Below are 21755 nucleotides of genomic sequence, written 5' to 3'. Positions count from 1 at the left end.
AGGAGAGATTTTGGGACTGACTGACTGCTTTCTGCTACAAAGTGGGAATAGGAGCTGTAGAGGGTCAAGTGGGAGGTCTGGGAGTAAAATTAGAAGTTTATAGTGGTATTACTTAAGTTCGGAATTAGGAATCGGATCAGCAGCGTTCAGGTCTACAAATCAAGTGCAAATCACATCTGATTGTGGCTCCTGTCTTGCTGTCAGTTTCCATCCTCATTCAGTGAGTGCTAACAGTTCACAGACAGTTGCCAAAGGACTTGAGTTTTCAACATAAGAACAATATAAGGAGTTACTAAGTCTATCCTTACAACCATCAAAGCAAACTTGCCAAGGACGAGGTCCAAACCAACTGTCTCTCAGGCTGTGGCACAAACGACTGCTGTAGATGGGAGCTGGCATGCCACTCAAGAGCAGTTGGGAGTTTGATGATGCACAGACTGCAGAAATCACTGCCAAATCCACATCCAAGCATCACAGCACGGCACTTGATGAGTTGCTTTTTTCCCTTCATCAGAGATCCCTGTGCGCAGAGTTCCCACCGCCTCCCTTTTTCTGAATCAAAGCTTCTGTCCAAATGCCATTACAATGGGTCTATTGTGATCATTCATTTAACATCTGAACTGGGCTTGATTTCATTTTTTCCAGTGTATCCCTCAGCAGAGCATGATTAGTTTAATGTGTACTGGCACTGGTGGTTTACTACATTTTAAGTTTTTGTCACTTTGCTTGTGCGTCACTGCCGTTGGGCTGAGGAATAATTAAATCTGTTTTATTTCTCTTTTGGTGGAATTTCCACTCTTTGTAGTGTGAAAACTCTAGCGACTCTATCCTGTTTTGTTTTAACCGCAAAGATAACAAGCAAAAGACTTGTGGCATTGGAATCAAGGGTGTCTAAAATTATAAGACTTGTTACTAAATCCTTAAAATGACCATAACCACCCTGCTTTCAATTATTACTCTATTATTTATAAGGCATAAAACTGAGTTGATAATCATCAGTGTTGGGTAGGGCAGGGTTTTTATAGTTTAGAATTTTAATTTAGTTTTTTATCGTCAGTTTTAGCCCATTTTATTTCATTTTTATTTTGAATTTGTCTTCTCAAGTTCTCATTAGTTTTTATGATGTCATTGTTAGTTTTGGAGTTTTCTACATTCAGAATGTTTAGTTTTTATTTCAGTTTCAGATTTTTACGGCTGCCAAAGTTAATGCGCTAACTGGTTTCATTCAAAAATGTTTACATTTTAAATTTCTCAGCATTGTCTATTATTGTTATTTGTATCTCGTAGAATTTTCATGTTTAATGGAGATGAGCTGTTTATAACATATTGTGTATCCAAAACTAAAATGATTTTTGTTGCTATTTTTTTTATTGCATTTTAGTTAGTTTTGGAGTAAAAATGTATTTTATATTAGTTTGTGTTTTTCCAATTATGCTAGTTTTTGTTTTTATTTATTATATCATGTAGAACATTTCTTACGTTTTTTACTATAATAATTACTACAAGCTTGACAAACTTTTGTAAACTTTTGTCAACAGTCATTTCATTAATCAAAGTCATTTGTTTAATACCTGAATATTGATCCCAGCTGGTATCATTCCAAATCCAAATAACCATTTGGAAAGTTTGGAGCTGTTATGCAGGACGAAGATGAAAAGCTTCTCTTTGGTACATGCGTAAGAATGGCTTGAACTCAGCTGCTGTTTTGTCTCTTCTGCAAGGACACTTCACTTTTTTAGGCTACTATTCACAACACACTCCAACTGCGGTCTTGGAAATGTTCACCACCGGGGTGACGAGCGTTTTTCACTCTGTGTGAGGCAGCTGCATAATTGGTACATCTAGTCAAGTCTCCCTTTTCTTAATGATTTGAATTGAGAGAGCTGTGAAAAAGATGGAGTGTGGTTGCTCCACAGGTCTCCACAGCACAATAAGGCAGGAAAGGCCTTTGTCCCATTCAGATTCATTGAGAGCCTTGGACAATCATCTGTTAGCATAGTCTTGTTAGCGCTGCATTCTATTTCTAAAGCCCTTCTTCTCTTTTATTTTCACTGAGACACTCATCTTTGTGCTTGTTTGTTCTATTTTTCTGTGATTAATAATGGGTTCCGGCAAACAGTAGCATTCTTATGCACAGTTAGGGCTGGGGTATATTGATATATTGAATATATATTGAATAGATATATTGATATATTGGCTAGATATATTGAATATTTACAATATATTAGCAGTGATTCTGCTGGTGTTAAGCAATATTGTGAACATTGCAATGATTTTAATGCACTTTTTTTTGGCCATTTTTTCCCCTAAAGATTAGTTTCTTTTTCTCACGATTCGTAGGTATGAGAGGCCTATTTAATAAGTCACAGATTTAAAGGGTTAGTTCACTCAAAAATGAAAATTATGTCATTAATGACTCACCCTCATGTCGTTCCACACCCGTAAGACCTTCGTTCATCTTCAGAACACAAATTAAGATATTTTTGATAAAATCCGATGGCTCAGTGAGGCCTGCATTGAGAGCAAGTTAACTTAGACTTTCAAACGCCCAGAAAGCTACTAAAAACATATTTAAAACAGTTCATGTGACTATAGTGGTTCAAGCTTTATATTATAAAGTGACAAAAATACCTTTTGTGCACCAAAAATAACAAAATAGCGACTTTATTCAACAATATCTAGTGATGGGCGATTTCAAAACACTGCTTCATGAAGCTTCAAAGCTTTACGAATTTTTTGTTTCGAATCAGTGGTTCGGAGAGCGTATCAAACTGCCAAAGTCACGTGAACTATTGAGATTTCGAAACACTTATGACGTAATGAAGCCTCATTTACTGAAATCATGTGATTTTGGCGCTCCAAAACACTGATTCAAAACAAAAGATTCGTAAAGCTTTGAAGCTTCATAAAGCAGTGTTTGAAATCGCCCTTTACTAGATATTGTGGTATAATTCACTATTTTGTTATTTTTGGCGCACAAAAAGTATTCTCGTCGCTTTATAATATTAAGGTCGAACCATTGTAGTCACATGAACTGTTTCAAATATGTTTTTAGTGGCTTTATGGGCATTGAAAAGTTTTATTGCTGGCGATGCAGGCCTTACTGAGCCATCAGATTTTATCAAAAACATCTTAATTTGCGTTCCGAAGATGAACGAAGGTCTTACGGGTGTGGAATGACGTGAGGGTGAGTAATTAATGACATAATTTTCATTTTTGGGTGAACTAACCCTTTAAAGTTCAGTTGCAAAAAGCAATGTTAGAATTGGTACGTTTGAGTAATTTTCAGAGTTTCAGAGAATAGATTAAGCAAATCAGTGAATCGATTCTGTGAACTGGTTCAAAGAATTTGTGAATCAATTTCAGTGAATTGTTTCCAAAATCTGGTTCCAACTTTTGTTTGGGTTACCGCCATTAAAAATGTTTATGGAAATATCCGTGTGGCATTTGTCCCATATCAAAATGTTTTATATGTTCAATCATTGTGGAAACATGTCTTCATTTTATTTCTAACAAAATTTTTAATGATTTGAGTTTGGCTACAATGTCTGTTTAAAATGTAAATGTAAAATCATGATTCCTATGATTGAGAAAAAAACAAACAACAACATTTTAGAGCAAATATATATTTCTACAAAAGGCTAAAAAATATTGATTTGATTTTTAATCAAATTCAGTCCCAGCCCTAGTCATCTAAAGAGGTGAAATGAGCACTAACAATTCTCTACTGTAATGGCAAAAGTTAACTTGGCTTTTAGGGATGTTCTTCCTTCCTCATGGGGAGCTGTGTGCCTCCACAGCTCCTTATCTGGTCTGACTTTACAGCTCATTAGGAGGGTGTCAGTACAACCTCACCACCCCAAAACTTCTTAGAGAGATCTGTCAACACTGGACGCTCTTTAAGAACTTGAGAGGAGTCAGAATATTTGAGCCAAACCAAAATATTTTGGCATTTGCCCGTTTCGGAGCTCTGAGTACAACTTGTGCGTCTATCAGTTTTCCCTTTAGCCTCAAAGATGTTTCCTGTCTCAGTCGTGTCTTGGCAACTCTCTGCTGGAAGTGAACTCCAATGTCCTTGAAAAGACATCACTGATATTGTTCCATTTATCTTCCACAGTCTTTGATTGCCCCGGTGCTTTAAAAAATACACTCACAGGGCTTTCTTTGGTCAAGGGCAGCACTATATCTCTTTGCTTCATTGCCAGGTTTTTCAAAGGTGTATTTGTGTTTGGGACAGTTTGGGGCATATTACTCATATCACAGCATCAGACAAGTGCACTCCAGCTGTGTCTTTTTTCCTGCATCTTTAGACATTAAATCAGCCAAATTGTTGGAAAGTCAGACGCAGAAAGAGGTTTCCGAATACTGACAGCAACTGCCCCCCCAAAAAACTGATAGAAGTATGTGCAATTCCTTAACTGAGTTTTTTTCCCCACACCAATTAGTGGAACATGGTGCAGATCCAGAATGCATCCAGACTACGAAACATAATTTCTTATACATTAATATGTTTATAAACAAATTTCAATTTTATCAATAAATTTCTGTTGAAATTCTGTTATTTCTTCAGCAGTTCTAGTCTTCAATTAATTTGTTTAGGCGCTCTAAATCACTCTAAATTCTTGTCCGAAATATGTATTTGATGTAATATGATCTAAAGAAGTTACAGTAAATGCATCTATTTTTGCTGTATTGCATCAGGATTTATACTTAGAGCACATTTACACTGATGTTACTGCTACGCTTTTACTCACTGGCTCAGTTTTTCGTCTTTGAATGCTAGACTCAAAACATAAACAAGCGAAGCTCAGCAGGCCTTTGCATGGACCTGGTTCCTGGTCTGAGGAGGAGTGGATGTCTGCATGCCTCATTAAGCTGCATACACACTACCATATGGCATTTTTCTCTTGATCAGATGTCCAGTTTTTTTGTTTCAGAATATGCCTCAGATGCTGCTTTTTTCCTCTAGCCTCCAAAAGCCATTCTCCACTTCTCCAATGACTTGGTCACACTGCTTTAGTGCACACAAAAGGCGATCATTTCTCCAGTCTGGTTTGATGCCAGACAACTTTGCATAGTTTTTGCTCTTTTTCACAATGGCCTTGAATAAGAGGACCGTTTTCTTTTTTTCTTTTTTTTGATAACATTTCTTTGGATTCTGAAGCAGAAACTGTGTAGAAAATGCCTGTGGAGCTTAACATGAACACTTTTGGTTATGAAAGTTAACTATTTATAGAGTCGTTTTGTTGTAAGAATAAAGATATTCATATTGAATTGACTCATGCGAATGCTGTTTATTTGCTTAAATGCAATAGTGATGGATCACAATGGTCAACTAGGTGACAGACCAATTATATATATATAAAAAATATATATTTTCTCTTTGTCTGAGATTGTTTTTTTTACTTAATTTTTTTTTGATACAATATTTGTTTGATGTTTTGTTTTTTTGTTGCTGTTGAATTTTCATGCTTTTTTTGTTTAGATATTTATTGTATGTCTGTATATTCAAAATTGTGGCCTGTGAAAATGTTAAATGGCTATTAACTATGGAAAACCACTAAACATATATATATGTATATTATATATATAGTGGTTTTCCATAATTAATAGCCACTCAGAATATTCACAGGCCACAATTTTGACATCGATACCATGGGGAAAAACTGCAACATAGATATTTTTAATATTATCTCATAATTTGCCAGCAGGTATATTAGGCTGCTGTCACTTTAAGACCTGACGCACGGATCCATTATTCGGTTGTTAAGTCTGACGTCACGCTGCAGCGCTTCCGGGTCCAAACGCTCTATCTCATACCACAAGAAAACAACAAATGGTGCTAATATACACACACGATGTGGTGGAATACTAACAAAAAATTATAATCATAACCTTTATCTCCATACCATAATCCCAGATGGCCAGACAGTGATTCATCTTTTATAAATCGTTAAAATATTAATGTCTGTGACGCTGTGAGCACGGAGACTGTTGTGTAGACTGTAAGTATTTTAAATGTTTAACTTTAAAATGTTGAATGTTTAATATGAATAAATAGAGCTCATAAACAGCCGTGGAGATGCCATTCTCAAGTGAAATGAGTCGAGGCTTGGACCCAGAAACGGCGTTCCTTACGTCACGACTTAACAAGCGGATACTGTTATACATGTGTTTTCTTTCTCAACTGTTTACATTCACTTCAAACATAATTGACTGTGTTTACGTGTATACTTGCCAAGACCGGCATTTTTACAATATTTTGAGTTTTTGACTGTTTAAGCGCAATGAGCAGAGAAAAAGAACTTAATTTAGTAATGAGAGGCGGCTTTATGTGCGCGCACTTTGGGTGTGATCACAAAATCTGTGGGAATGAGTAAAATTATACACAATACACGCAATCCCATGCCTAAATTCAAGTCCTGTAACACCAACAATATTAATCCCGAGCAAATGAAATGAGTGAGTGAGGGGAGGCGGGTTTTCGCAGCTGGTATCAAATGTATAAATTATATATAAAATTCAACCCTCCAAAGTGGCTAGTAGTAGGAGTAACTGTGTTACACGCCACTGCTGAAATCCACTCGAGTTTGGCGTGTTGGTGGGTGCTAATGTCAAGCCCTGTATATAATGCTGAAATTTTGCACATAGCTAAAATGCAGTTACAAGGCATGATTTAAACAATTACAAGAAGCATCCAAATATTTGCAAGTTTTGTAGATGCTTTTTAATAAACAGGGGGGAAAAAAATGCCCATAGAACAGCTCCAAGTGCTCTTCATGTTGTTGAATGTTTCTTTGCTAATATTAACTTTTGAGCTCCCTGTTTAGTTGTTTGCAATTGTTTATAGCCAAACCTTGCAATCAGTGTAACCAACTAAGCAAATATAAGAAGAGGGAAAGCCAGTCAGACAGTCTCGGTGGCATACTTCTGTCCTCTCCCCTGCAGGAGCTCTATCACTCAGGGCCAAGCCTCCGCTGTTTTTAGTTCTCCTCCGTTCTTCTCTTTCCTGCCGCTAACTGCCGTGCCCCTGCTACCCCGGCGCTGTGGTTTAGCGCAGTATTTACACAGAGCAGCCAAATTGCAGGAAACGAGATGTACTACTTAATGTGTTTGCAAATATAATACTTCCTCGAGCACTTCGTTTGAGGCCAAGCGGGCGCACTGAAGCGAATATAAACATGGACGCACATCTGGACATTTTGTGGGTGTCCAGGTCAGAGTTGCTCCACTTGAGGCAACTGCCTATGTTTTTATAGTATGCAGAGCCCATCAATTCAAATCCAATGCATCTGTCCAACTGTAGCAAGGGGGAAATGTGTGACTTACTAGGGTGTGAAGGAAAGTGCTCACAGTGCATCGCTTAGCAGTGACAAATTTAGGATGTGTGTTTGGTAAGACAACAGCAAGAAAGAGGGAGAAGAAAGACTTGTGGACTATGTGGTGGTTTTGGTATTAGTGATTTTTGAATAGTCACTTGAGGCGAGCTGATGAAAAATCATGAAGTCTTTCATGGTTTTGTGGTTTGTTCTGTGTTATCATTAAAGCTGTTTGGTAGTCACTAGTCAGGCTTTTGGCCTTAGTCAGGGTAGACGCCATATTTAGGTTGACATGAATGAAAATGAGGCTGTGAGGGATAGGAGTACTGTTCAAATCATTGTACTGTCTTATGGTTCTGGTTAACGTCTAGTTTTTTACAACCCATGTTTTTAATCACTAGAAATTTAATGAAGATTAACATTTTCAATGTTATTTCAGTGACTTAAGTTCTTTGTTTTTTCAATAACCACGCATAAACGTTATTCCTTCAAAAATACAAACATGTACATACATGTTGCTCACATATTATGGTAGCCTAGTTCGTGCTGAATACAGTGTAATGACACTTTTTCCATTCATATGTTTATGAACAACTGAAAAAAGCACAAATGTCAGGGCATGTCAAAACTTCTCCAGTGCCCCAAAAATCATCAGACCCCAGAGGGTTAAAAAAACAACATCCTTAACACATCCTTCTGTCAGATGATGTGGCTTCTTACACAGAATAAGGCACACAACATATTATTTCATAGTATTCTATACAGTGATAAAAGCTATGTCGATTAGCATTGAAGTATATACTTTATTATCATGAAAATACCTGAGAAGTCTTGAAGAACTCAGATAAACCATAGATTGTGTGTTTATTAGTCATGTTTAATCAATCAAATTTTTTCAGTCTTCTGTTTATTCAGCTACAGCGATAGCATGATTTCCTGGAATGTCATGTGTTATGTCGTACTTCTGTCGGGCATATTTAGAGTTTCTGCGTGAGAGCGCCCTCTGGCTTTTAGATGGAGCAGCATTTACTATTGATCACAGAGCTGTGCTTCACTGTGAAGCTGCGCATTAAAGAATTGCGTGCAGTTTAATTTCAATTAATTTTGCAGCCCTAATTTAAAACTAGTGATCGACCGATATTGATTTTTTAGAACTGATACCGATAATTTTTGTGTTTATGTGCCCGTTATCCGATATGCAGAACTGATATGTATTTACTGTTATACTTATGTTTTTGACACGATTACAACAGTGAACTGAACAAACCATTTTATTTATAACAATCAACTCAACTCAATAATATTCTCTGGAATATTGGAAAATAACAAACAAAACATTGTATTTTATTGCATTTCTCAACTGGTATGTTATAACAGAATTATTAATAATGTTTTTGTCGTTCTAGATTATGAAATATCTGCTGACAAAGCGCTGTTTATCTTTGCATTTACACAGAACTATAGGCTACTCAAACTGCGATCGCTCGCAGAGATAATAAATAAATAAGTTGTGTTTACTTGGGTGTTTATAAGCGAATTAATGGTTATATAGTACATGTTTATGTAATTACGGTGTTTTAAACAAGTGAATCTTGTTAAAAGTTACATGCGGTGGCCGTACTGGAGCATTTCCTGAGCATCAACCCGCTGAGTGAACAGCGAAATGCAGACGACTTCATAAGACTAATGATGAGCATAGACAACAGAGAGAGAATTAAATTCAGTGCTTTTATTTCCAACATGTGCTCATTCATGGCTGTATTATTTAATTCATGCAAAGTTACGTCTTGACAGATTATCTTACGTGGCTCCGTGAGCTTGTCTCTATTTCTTATAGACAAGCTGCATAAACTAGCTACATTTCAGGCATTTATGTAACACGTCTAATTTGTGCATTAATGGCTGTTATGTTAAATAAAGTTTACTAATTACAGCAAAGCAGGTAAGTATACTTTACCTGTGCACACCGTTGTCTCGTCTCCCCTCAGATGCGCTGTAATGGCGATCCTGCGCGCAATTCTCAAAACACCCACAAGATGGCGGCGTTTATCGGTAAATTTGATATTACAAAACCGATATCCGATTGTGGTAAAATGCTTAAATATGATGGAAAATATCGGTAAATCGCTATATCGGTCGATCTCTATTTAAAACCATTATTTTTATTAGCTATCAGCCATAATATGAAAATAATTATTGGCCTGTCCATATTGGCCAGAATTTTCACAGCCAATTGAATGAAATACAAAGTTCTGTCATGAAACTCTATATGGCGCAGGCTAATAGGTCCTTTAGCTCAACCTGCTCGTAATCACATCGTTATCTATAGGGCACAGCTGATTGGTTCCTGCTGTATCAGTAGCCAATGAGCTTGCATGCTCAACCTTCAAAATACTTTGGTAGCATTTGCCTTAGCAGTGCAGCATGCTTTAGAAACCCTCAACCTTCCCCAGCTCCACCTGTATAGATCTGCTATGGGTAATTCATGCACTCTATATTGTACAGCAGCAGCATCTCTTACTTGCTCACAGCAGCGTGTCTTGTATGTATTGGCAGTAGCAAATTCCATACTTGCTCTGCAGCAGCAACAATAACCTACAGCAGCAGCAGCAGTAAAAGCAGCAGCAGAAGCGTAGCAGATCTATTCCGCCAAGACCAAACATACAACATTGTCATACCCATTACCATACCAAGAGTTCTCATGACAGAACTACTGTATATTTCTATCCCTTACAGCCTTGTTGACATTTCCATCAAGTTAAATATGCTGTCTACCTAGACTAAGGTCTTCTAAGCACCAATAAACGTGATGCCAGTGTGCATTTGCATCTGAATAAAATTATATAATTAGCGTCATTCAGAAGAGCAAACAGTTGTTTTTCCTCTCATATCTGACTGAAATGACTTTTCTTGAAGCCTATGGCTGCTGAGGGACAGGATTTTACTAGGGTTTTGGGGGTCCAATGCTCACATCTGGAATCAGGGTACTGCTGTTTGGGTGGTGAGTGTCCGCCCTGCTTGTATTAGACGGTCTAGTGAGCAGGTGAGTCAGACCTCTTAAGATCACTGCCAAGTTTCTGTGAAAATAGTGATGGATGAGAGAAAGGAAAATACAGGCATCATCTCTAGAGGGACCGTGGTGTCTGAGCAGTTGGAGTGAAGCCTCAAATCAGCAGCTGGAGTTGGCTGCTGATGTCTCATCTATTTATGCTTCCTTTTTTCACTCTTTTTCTTAATCATATTTTGTGTTCATATTTTGGTCTTGTTTTCCATCAAAATTATCCAAATGGCATTAAAGGGTTAGTTCACCCAAAAATGAAAATAATGTAATTTATTACTCACCCTCATGTCGTTCTACACCCGTAAGACCTTCGTTCATCTTTGGAACACAAATTAGGATATTTTTGATTAAATCCGATGGCTCAGTGAATCCTGCATTCACAGCAATGACCTCGATTCGGAGCTTTACGAATTGAATCAGTGATTCGGATCTCCTGTCAAACGGCTAAACTATTGAAATCACGTGACTTTGACGCTCCGAGTCACTGATTCGATTCGTAAAGCTCCGAAGCAGTGTTTTGAAATTGGCCCATCACTATATTGTTGAAAAGTCCTTTTTTTGGCGCACAAAAATATTCTTGTCGCTTTATAATATTAAGGTAGAACCACTGAACTCACGTGAACTGTTTTAAAATATGTTTTTAGTACCTTTATGGATCTTGAGAGAGGAAATGTCATTGCTTTGAATGCAGGCCTCACTGAGCCATCGAATTTAATCAAAAATATCTTAATTTGTGTTCTGAAGATGAACGAAGGTCTTACAGGTGTGGAACGACATGAGAGTGAGTAATAAATTACATTATTTTCATTTTTGGGTGAACTAACCCTTTAAACAAGGTAAATTTACTTTAAGATCAGTTTTATTTCAGGAGGAATTGTTTATTACAAATAACAAATTTTTATGGAAGCACGTTTCCACCTCAGAATAAAAATAAATAAATAAATGAAACAGGTAATTGTTACTAGTAATAGGACTTTTTTTCTTATTCTATCTCACCAAAAATAACAAAAAAAGATCACACGATTATCTATTTTATTTTTTATTCTGAGGCGGAATTGGACTTCCTTATATTTTAGGCACATCTTGTTGCAAGACGCACTGTAATTTTATGGAAGTGCCCTCTCGTAATTCATCTTGTCTTTTTATATATATTCCGGCCTAAACATCATAACCGCTGAGCAAATTGTCTCCATATTCAGAGCGCCGCTTCTTTAAAGAATGCATCCCTCATGTCTGCCAGCAACCTCAGGCCCCTGATTAAACTCTGCCAGTTGCAATAACGAGAATGCAATAATGCTACCAAGCAGGCGGCACTCGGGAACTCAACCAAAGTAAGACTGTCCTGTTTCTCATTCTGAATAGGATTACTTGGAGTTTAGTGAAATGAGTAATTGTTAGTGTAAAGGTGAGAGAACATAATTTTGTTTGACTTTGCTTTATTTATGAGTTAAGGTTGATGTTGAATAATGCTGAGAATAAGATGTTTGAAAGTGTGTTGCTTACTTGGACGAAGCACATCTGTAAATCTCCGCTGCAATGAAAGATGTTTAGTAGGGCAGATATACAAACAGCAGAACACTCGAGATGTCCTGCGTCAGAACAGGAGGAAAATTTGACATTTCAGTATTTTACTCTTGATTTTTTTATGTGTTTTAAAGGTTGCGCACTCACAGCTCGAATAGCTTTTTGATTATATTAATAAAAATGTCTATCTGCTGCTTCAGAAACCAAATGGCCGGTGTCCTACGATGTTTCCGACATAGCAGAAGTGAATCCATGAAGACCACACATAATTGTGCTGTAAATCAAATGCATATAGTTTCACGGTAAATCAGATGTGCTTCCATAAAAAAACGTATAGTTGTATTATAAATCATCATTAGAAGACCTCTTAAGGGTCTAATCAGAAGTGATTTGTATAATCGTACGGTGTTAAAGCGGGAAGAGGCATCATAATCGCTGCCCTAGATTCCTCACTAGATTGACTCAAATGCACCTGTGGGACGCCAGGAGGAATCCAGGAGAGAACTGGATTTATGGTAAGCCGGGAACCTCCTCAGATAGTCCGCAAGCTTGGGAATGAACTAGTGCTGAGCTTAGTAATCTTAGCCGCTCAGGATTTTCTCTCTCGAAAGCAATGATACACGCCCTCCCTCTCAGCTCATAAATACAAGGAGAATTAAACCGTCCCCCCTTGTGGAGGAAGGATCTTTAGGACTTCTCACCGATCGAATGGAAAACCATTGACCTTCCGCTCCTGAGCTTTTACAAGGTGTTTGAGTAACTGTTTTCCATCTTCCCTTTCTCGAGCAGGGCAGTGCAGTCAGCCTCGAAGGACTTCATGGTGCATTGCCCAGAAACGTGGTCTTCAATGACAGCACCTTCATCTCCCTCAAATCCTCCTAGGCTCCATTAGAGGAAGCTGGAGGCGGTAGCCAAGAGCGCAGAGGGCTTGTCAATGATTCTGTAAAACAGGCGCAGTGTTGCTGAGAGGGTAGCAGGGGTTGGATGTATGCTTCCAGCTCCGTCTTAAGTCAGAGTCCATTGGGGCTTCATGATGGAGTGCTGGAGAGTAGATAAATGGCCTAATGTGGTGCTTTCTCAAACTCTTTCACCTGTGATCATATCAGAACTAGTGATCAACCGATATGCATTTTATGAATAACCAATATCTTAGAGAACAGGATGGCCAATAGCCTTGGCCTTGGCAATATATAGTTTGACCACTAATCAGAATATCTAAGAACACCACAATGTTATCATCCATTTGTTTAGCACTGAGAAAAGAGTCTTTGAGCTTAGTTTAAGGACTCTGTTTAAGATCTTTTTTTTTTTTTTTTATTAACTTATAGTCAGTACCTCACCTGTTCACACCCCGCATTACAAAACATGCCGGTCTTAGCAAGCTTATGCTGGTTTTTCAACCTGGTCAAGTCTGGTCTCCCATGTGAAAAAGTCCCAAAAACCTCTCTAAAAAGACCAGGCTTGGAGACTAGCTAAGACCAGCAAACATCGTTGGGATGGTCTAAGCTGTTTATTTCTGCAGAGAAGTATGAGTATAAGCATTAAAGTCTTACTGTAGTCACACAAAGGCTATATTAAAGGGTTAGTTCACCCAAAAATGAAGATTCTGTCATCATTTACTCATGTCGTTCCAAACATGTAAGCTTTCGTTTGTTTTCGAAACACACAAATGAAGATGTTTTAATGAATTCTGTGAGAGATTTCCGTCCATCCATCCACTACTTTGAAGCTTCAAAAAGCTCATAAAGTGATGTTTCGAGTGATTTAGTCAAAATTTTCTGAAGAGACACGATCGCTTTATATGACGAACAGATTGAATTTAGGCTTTTATTCACATGTAAACATTCATCAACACGCACATCAGTTGTGGTAAATTGACATGCGAGAACCAATGAGGTTCACTCTCATGCGTTACACAGCACATTTGAGCTTCTGCAAGAAGAAGATTTGTCCTTGCGTGTCAAGCAAGTACAGTTGAGCTTCTGTTTATGTTTGCTGATCGATGTTTGTATGTGAAATAAAAACCTAAATTCAATCTGTTAATCATATAAAGTGGTCCAGTCTCTTCAAAAAAGTTGACTAAATTGCAGGATATATATATGAATTAGTTTTACGATCTCTTTATGAACTTTTTTAAGGGTGCGTTCACACTTGTAGTTCGGTTTGTTTGGTCCGGATCAAACAAGAAAAAAAAAAAAAAAACATTTAGTCCTGGTCCGATTAGTGTTTGGATTGGCAATTTTATCACCGAACCAAAAGATACCGAACCTAAAGGCATAGGGATACATTCACAACCTGATTGGTCGAATTTTATGACGTATTTGAGACGGAACTTACCGAACATCCAAAACAATGCTGTGTGCTGAGATAAATGCACTCGTTGTGTGTGTGTGTAGTCTGCATATGATGGTATTTTGGCCAGCTGGGAACTCGTGAAGAGCTTATTAAATGTGTAGAGGAGTCAAAACAACGGCGGGAATCCCTCCGTCACACACACAAACGATCTGCTGCGTGGAGACACGCGTCTGATACCTGTGATGGTCAAACTCGCGACTATGACGAGAAAAACTGGTATGCGTGAGGATTCTGTCCTTTTTAGGGCTTCATCTTCCTGTTTTTGGTTTGTTTACATGTCTGTCCATGTTGCGTTCATATATCATTCGAACCGCACCAGAGTTCGTTTGGTTGCAGACCGAGACCCATGTTTTCAGCGGTCTCGGTCCGCTTGTTTGGTGCGCACCAGGGTTCGGATGGCAGCGTTCACACATGTTCAAATGAACCGCACTAACAGAGCAATCGCACAAGGGTTCGTTTTAATCGATCCGAACATGACAAGTGTGAACACACCCTTAGTGACAAAGTGTTAGTTGCGTAGCTGTCAATGGAGGGACAGAAAGCTCTCAGATTTCATTCAGATATCTTCATTTGCATATGATGAGCGAAAGTCTTACGGGTTTGGAATGACATGAGGGTGAGTAATTGATATCTTTTTTTTTTTTTTGGGGGGTGAACTAACTCTTAAAATTGCATGTAATTTTAAAATTAGAAATGCGTTTGAGAACACTGATCTAATTTATTTCCATCAGGTGCCCCACTGGAATCCAAAGACTAAAATCTTCTGTGCACTGTCATCTTCTGAAGCATCTTCTTTGATCTTCTGAGCATCAACCTTACTCTTTCATTCACATGTATTTCTCATATCAGACAGCCAGGAGCTATCCCACACAAAATGGTTTATGCATAGCTAATGGACTTTGTACATGACACCGATTTCAGAACATATCATATAATCAAATGTCTCTAATCAAAAACATTAATGCTGTCAGAATACTGTTGTTTGACTCAGGGATGGAAATGCAGACTTAGGGTTCTGATGCAATAGCTATTTTTTCTTTCTGTTTGAAGTCTGGTTCAAGTGTAAACCTGACTGCTTTATCAAAGCCTTCCTTTTCTGTTTGAGAAGTGCTTCTGACATTTTTAGCCGCATCCTCAATATTTTAAAATCAAGACACGAACCTGATCACCTCATCTCCTGGATGGCATCCAGAGTCTCTTCTTTAAAGTCAACATGAAATCAAAACGTACCCCGTTTACTTTCTTTATACATGTTTCTCGTGTTTTTGCTCACAGTTCTTCATTCCAAAGAAAATAATATTTGTCTTTGTAATCTTTCATCAAAATTTAATAACTTGCTTTGTCTCTCAAATGCCTTTTTTTCAGTAACATCACATGAAAAGCCCAGCGTGGTCTCTTTGGTTAAAGTAAACCCAAAGTCAAATAGATATTTAGACATTTTTAAGGCTTCTGTTGTAGTTAATGCAGCCTTTCTAAAATCGTGCCAGTAGTTAGCACAGTTAAAGCCCTTCTGAAGAAATCCATCCATGGTCTTAGTAGTCTCCTAGCCAGGTCTAGCTGGTCTGTTGGCTAATATTAGAGGCATTTTGGGCTAGTAATTGTTCTTGTTTAATGTCTTGCTTCACTCTGAAATATTACATTATGAATGGCATTCGTTTCATGTTGACTTTCAATTTTTAAGATGCATTCAGTGCAGTAACATGCACTGCTTAAAACTGTATTACAGTAAACACACCAGTGCAGTGTAGCTCGAAAGCATGGGACGCTTCGGCAGAGGGACCGGTTTTCATTTCTATAAGTCATTGTGGCATAAATCTGTACCGGTGTCACTGTCTATCAACTCTAACACTGCTAACCACCATCTATGCTTACTCAAATGTGATTATTTATGACCTCGTTCTCTGGCTTTCTCTCTCTCTCCTAGCTTGCTGAGTACAGTATCCTGGAGGATCCATTACAGAGGCATTTATTTCTCATTTATTCTTTATCCAAGTATCATCCAGAAACTCCATGCATGCTTCCTTTCATTGCTGAGAAGGAAAATATGAACCTTGGATTCAAATGTCCAGATCATTTGAACGACATTAGAAAAGGTTTGTAATAGTTGCTGGTTTGCACGCACATAAACGTTCAAGTATACAGATAAAAAATGACGTTTCAGCCTTTATTCCATTCTTAATTGAAGCTCTGTCAGCACGTCTTCTGAGAGAACCACACTTAGCACGCTTGGAGGAAAAATGACCATTGGCGGCTGCCGAAAAGGTTTATTATTGAGTGAGAGGTGCCGCTGCGGATTGTTTGAATCTGGGCCTAATGACGTGGGTTAAAAGAGAAGCTCATGAGTGTTTTTGCTGCTGTCTCGCGATGGATTTTAACACAAGTAAAGGCTTTAAATATTGCCATTAATCTGTGTTTTCCATCGATGAAATGACTTACAGCTATTCATCATTTGGAGAGGCACACGAGCACATGCCGTACCTTGGCACCAGTAGTTCATGGAGTGGCCGCTGAAGGCCGAGAGAACAAAGAGAAAAATGGATTTGGACAAGTCCGGAAAATATGAGAGAACAGAACAAAGGGCAGGAAGGAGGGTGATTGGCACGCAGTGGCGAAGGCTCTAAAAAGACGAGACCAATACTGATTGATGGAGGCTCAGAGAATAGAAGAGAAAAAGAAGGTTGAGGTACTTCTCACTGTGATGAGAAATAGACTTTAGGAATTGGGCTGCAGTATTGATTGCCATGACAGTGAGAACAGGTTTTTTGTGTGTGTTTTCCTTCCAAAGTGCTAACCAATCTGGTCCTATGGAGCTTTTATTTTTTGGCCTTTTTTTCCACTTGCTTGCCACTACTGGAACTCTTTCTCTGTTTGTATGTGTTTTGCACACAGAAATCATGATTCATCTCTACCATTCGAAAGTTTGTGAAAGAAGATTCTTTTTTAAAGGGGTCATATAATGCCACTTTTACAAGATGTAAAATTAGTCTCTGATGTCCCCAGAGTGTGTATGTGAAGTTTTAGCTCAAAATACCCTACAGATCATTTTTATAGCATGTTAAATTTGTCACTTTATGAGGGTGAGCAAAAACGCTCGGTTTTTGTGTGTGTCCCTTTAAATGCAAATGAGCTGCTGCTCCCAAGAAGAGGGCGGAGTTTCAAGAGCTCATGTTAGCAGCGCCAATTACCTCACACAGACTCAATGAAAATGTCAGAAACTGTTCAGCCTTTCATGTTCAAACCGGAGTTGGACAATGATGGAGAGACTCAAGAAGAAGTGACAGCATGTAGAATGCAACAGGACGTTTCTGAATGGTTAGCTGATTAATTTTTTTAAAAGTCATTGATTAGCATATTCTCTCATGATAATCTATAAATCGCTCATGTGGGAACTGTTGTAAGATGCTTACAGAGCCAGAGAATATATGCTGCAGCATGAAGATAGAGCAGCTATATAGTTTAATTACGGTTGTAACTCATGTTGTCATCTTGCTTTTATGACATGCTATTGCATTCGTGTTAAGTACTGTATTGCAATAACATGGCCTCACCCCTTTGTTGCGTGTTCTTGGGGGCGGGGTTTATGTAAATTTTAGGGTTAGTGATGTCACCAACCCAGGAAGAAGCTTGTTGTAGTCCCTACCAGCCGTTTGTTGTAGTGCTTAAACAGCGAATTCTGTAAAAGAAAATATCTCCCTTTGCATTGAACTTTGAGCGTCGTAACTTTGCAGATGTTGTTTATGATCAAACAGCAACATTACACACTAACTAAAGTTAAAAAAGTCAAATCATAATCAACCACCCCTTTAATTTTAACTTTTATTCATCAAGGAAGCATTACATCGATCAAAAGTTATAGTAAAACCATTTGTAATGTTACAAAAGATTTATTTTTCTAATAGATGCTGTTCTTTTATACTTTACTTTCTTAATCAAATAATTCTAAATAATGTATCACTGCTTCCCTTTGCACCAAATCAATATATTAGTATGATTTCTGAAGGATCATGTGACACTGAAGACTGAAGTAATGATGAAAATTCAGCTTTGATCACAGGAATAAATTCTTGCATTTTAAATTATATTAAAATTATTTTAAATTGTAATAATAGTTCGCAATATTACTGTTTTTTACTGTATTTTTGATCAAATAAATCAGACCCACTGAGTGTGAATGGTACACTCTAAAAAATGCTGGGTTAAAAACAACCCAAGTTGAGTTGTTTTTAACCCAGTGGTTGGGTTAAATGTTTGCCCAACCTGCTGAGCAGTTTTATTTAACCCAACTGTTGTTTAAATTACTATATGACTGGCTTAAAATGAACCCAAAATAAGTTGGAAATTAAAAATCAGACACATTATTAGAGGCAACAATAATAATCAAAAGGTGAACATTTATTAATAAGCAATTTAATAAATGTTTATTGTTTCATTAATATTCATTAAACTTGTTAATAAATGTTCATTTATTTAACATATTAATAAATGTATTTTGGGTTCATTTTAAGAAAGCAATATAGTAATTTTTAAACAATAGTTGAGTTAAATAAAACTACCCAGCATGTTGGGCAAACATTTAACCCAACCGCTGGGTTAAAACAACCCAATTGCTGTGTTTGTCCATTTTCAACCCATCTAGTGTATCCCTAGTGTAGGGAGAAGACATAAGTTTTAGTTTGAGGGTGCCATTTCTTGTGATATGCTTCACTGTGGCTACTATCTAGACTTATTAGTTAAGAAAATACAGCATCTCTCTTTGTGGAGTTTATCGTTGTGTCTAATTCAATGCACTCATCAAAGGTTTCTTATCTATTAGTGGATTATGTCTCTAAATGAGTCAGTTTACTCTACAGAAAATCAATGAGCTGTTTAAGAGCACATATGTTTGTTGAGTCTGTTGAAGGTTTAGCTGAAGGAAAGCCTGCTGCGCTTGGAGAGCCCTGTGTGTTTATCTAGTACGTGTGATGTATGCCTGGCCGACAGTGGCAGCACCAGGGCACGGGTCACTGACAGCCAAACTCAAAGGACACACCGGCAGACTCATCCTCCCCCTCTCTTCCTCCTCTGCTTCTTTCTCCTCTTTGTTTCTGGTTTGTGTACATATGAGGCGACTTCCTTGTCTCGGCGGATCTGTCTCCCCGGGGTCCAGATAAGGGATCTGGGTGGTCTGATGAGGTGCCAGCGTGATTAGATTAAATTTATTATCCGTTTTCCACCAGACAGGGAAGAAATGAGACACTATTGGAGCAGACAACACTTGTGCTTTTGAAAGAGACTATTCTCACACCTAAATAATGTAGTTTCTCTCTCGTTCGCGTCCACTAATGAGCAGACACTGCCAGCTGGAGGGTTGTTGATGGGTCATTTTTTATTTATTTTGAAATAAGTTGATACTTTTTACAAGATGGTTACACCACATTACATTTTTAGAGTCATTCATTTCAAACTTTTTATAAAAATGGTATTTTTAAAAAGTTTTTTTCTTAGTTGACACGTCATTGACCCTGATGATAATATTGAATAATACTAATAATAGTGAAATTTCATGCTTCTTGAAGGCAGATTCGATAACACACCAAATTCAATATTGACTTGTTAGAGAGACCTTTGTTTTCCACCATAGCTTGCATTGAGTTATTCTTTTTCCTTGTAAAAAGCTTGCTGCAAAATTTGCAGGATTTGGCCTACGTTGGGTTCATAAGTGAACATTGTCAAAAGATTGGCCAAAACACACAAGCGGTGAAGACTTTTGGCATGAAAAACACTCGACTAGAGTGTCAATCAAGGCGGCTAGAGTTGGCGACCATTAGAAACACCTCACAATCCATCCTTTAATTAACTCTGAGATTTTCTCCCTGGAGAGAAACCAGCGAAGCTTAAGTGATTTGATTATATGTCACCTTTTGTTAGTCAAGGACTTGAATACGGGCCTGAGACCCTGACGATATTCCTTAGTAAAATTGAGATCTCTGGTCCAACACAGACAGAGAAGTCTCCAAAACAATCCATTCGACATCATCATTTTGCACTGGACATTTAGAAGTAGAAAAGAAACCTGCACAGATCCTCGGATAGACCATCTGTTTTAATTTGTTCAGAGAAAGTGTTGATGATTGTAATCAGAGATGTTCTTAAATATTTATAGCACTTGGTAGCTAATAAATTGCAAGCTACCTTTGATACAGGCAAATTGTTGCTTTGCAGAAGATTAGTACTTGTGTTTCTTGGCATGGCCTTCAAGTGGAATACACACTGTTGATTAATACCCATTGTATAAGTTGACTTTTTTTCTGAGATCAGCATTATCCCACAAAGGCTAATTTAATTTAATGAGCATATTCGTTTTCTGACCCAGTGTGTCCAAAGTTTTTAGCTTTGGCCAAGAATTCTAATTTTGGTACATAGTGACTAGAGGCTAGACTTTTTCTCTAATGACCACAGATTAGCTAATTCATTCTCGCTTACTTGAAGATGCCTTTATTTACAGAAGCTGCGTCTTTGTTTCCTTCAAGCAGGTGGTTTGAAGTGCGTAATATTGGAGAAGCAATGTTATATGAGATATAATAAGAAAAGCAGCCCTGCTTTAAAAGCTTTTAAGAAAATGTCACTTTCTTTTTCCACTGTATGTGCATATGCTCTCTGTTGAGTTCATTAGCCTCAGAGGCTTTAGTTGTGAGACTAGCACAGTTTTAATGAACGCTTCATACTCTGATTTCGCTGTCGGTGCTTTGGTATGACTTGCGGTGGTGGTAGCGGCCACTTTCTCCTGCTAAGCTCCTATCGTTTTTCCATGTCACAGTCCATCGCTGGCTCAAATAATAGAGCTCATTAAAGTCAACTGGTAGCTTAGATTCTGTAATGCTGGAGACATCAGGGTTTGGTGTGGTCTTCGAGGAAAGCTTGGGTGGTGTGGTGACGGTATTAGTTACGTCAGAGGATCACTAATGGAAAGAACTGCGTTCTCTCTGTAGTAAGTATGACATTATGAGTGCCTACTTTTCATCTTCAAAGGGCAAGCATCTCAGTGGTAAGCATTGCAAGTGCTTGAAATAGGGCACGTTAAAATACAGTTATTAACAGAGTGTATATATATATATATATATAGAGAGAGAGAGAGAGAGAGAAAGAAAGAGAGAGAATAGAGAAAGAATAAAATATATTAGTTTGTTTGAACTCAAAAAGCTATAAATAAATTATTTTATTGTAAATATTTTATAATTATTTTTAATTATTCATATACATTTTATAAACATAGGAGAGACCAAGGCTTGCTATCACAGAAGTTGTCAAGTCCAATTTTTTTTTTTATGTTGGTTTCAACAGGGTTTTCTGTAGGTCCATAAAAAGTATAACAAAAGTCTTAAATATCATTTTAAGAGGTCTTAAATTTGGGATGGAAAACAGAGTCATCGCAATATGGATATGTGATTATTAAACTTAAAGGCTATGATTCAATTAAATAAATGTGAGCACTGCACGTTTCAAAGTGAAAACATGGC

The 21755-nt window shown here is 37.7% G+C and overlaps 1 protein-coding gene across 1 annotated transcript in view; it reads left to right on the top strand.

Annotated features, from left to right (window-relative positions):
* dchs1a (dachsous cadherin-related 1a) overlaps positions 1-21755 on the top strand; it is a 125591-nt gene that overhangs the window by 14629 nt on the left and 89207 nt on the right. The window lies entirely within an intron of this gene.

The sequence above is a fragment of the Ctenopharyngodon idella genome, chromosome 15 (assembly GCF_019924925.1).
Source record: "Ctenopharyngodon idella isolate HZGC_01 chromosome 15, HZGC01, whole genome shotgun sequence".
NCBI classification, from domain to species: domain Eukaryota; kingdom Metazoa; phylum Chordata; class Actinopteri; order Cypriniformes; family Xenocyprididae; genus Ctenopharyngodon; species Ctenopharyngodon idella.
This window is presented reverse-complemented; position numbering and strand designations above follow the sequence as displayed.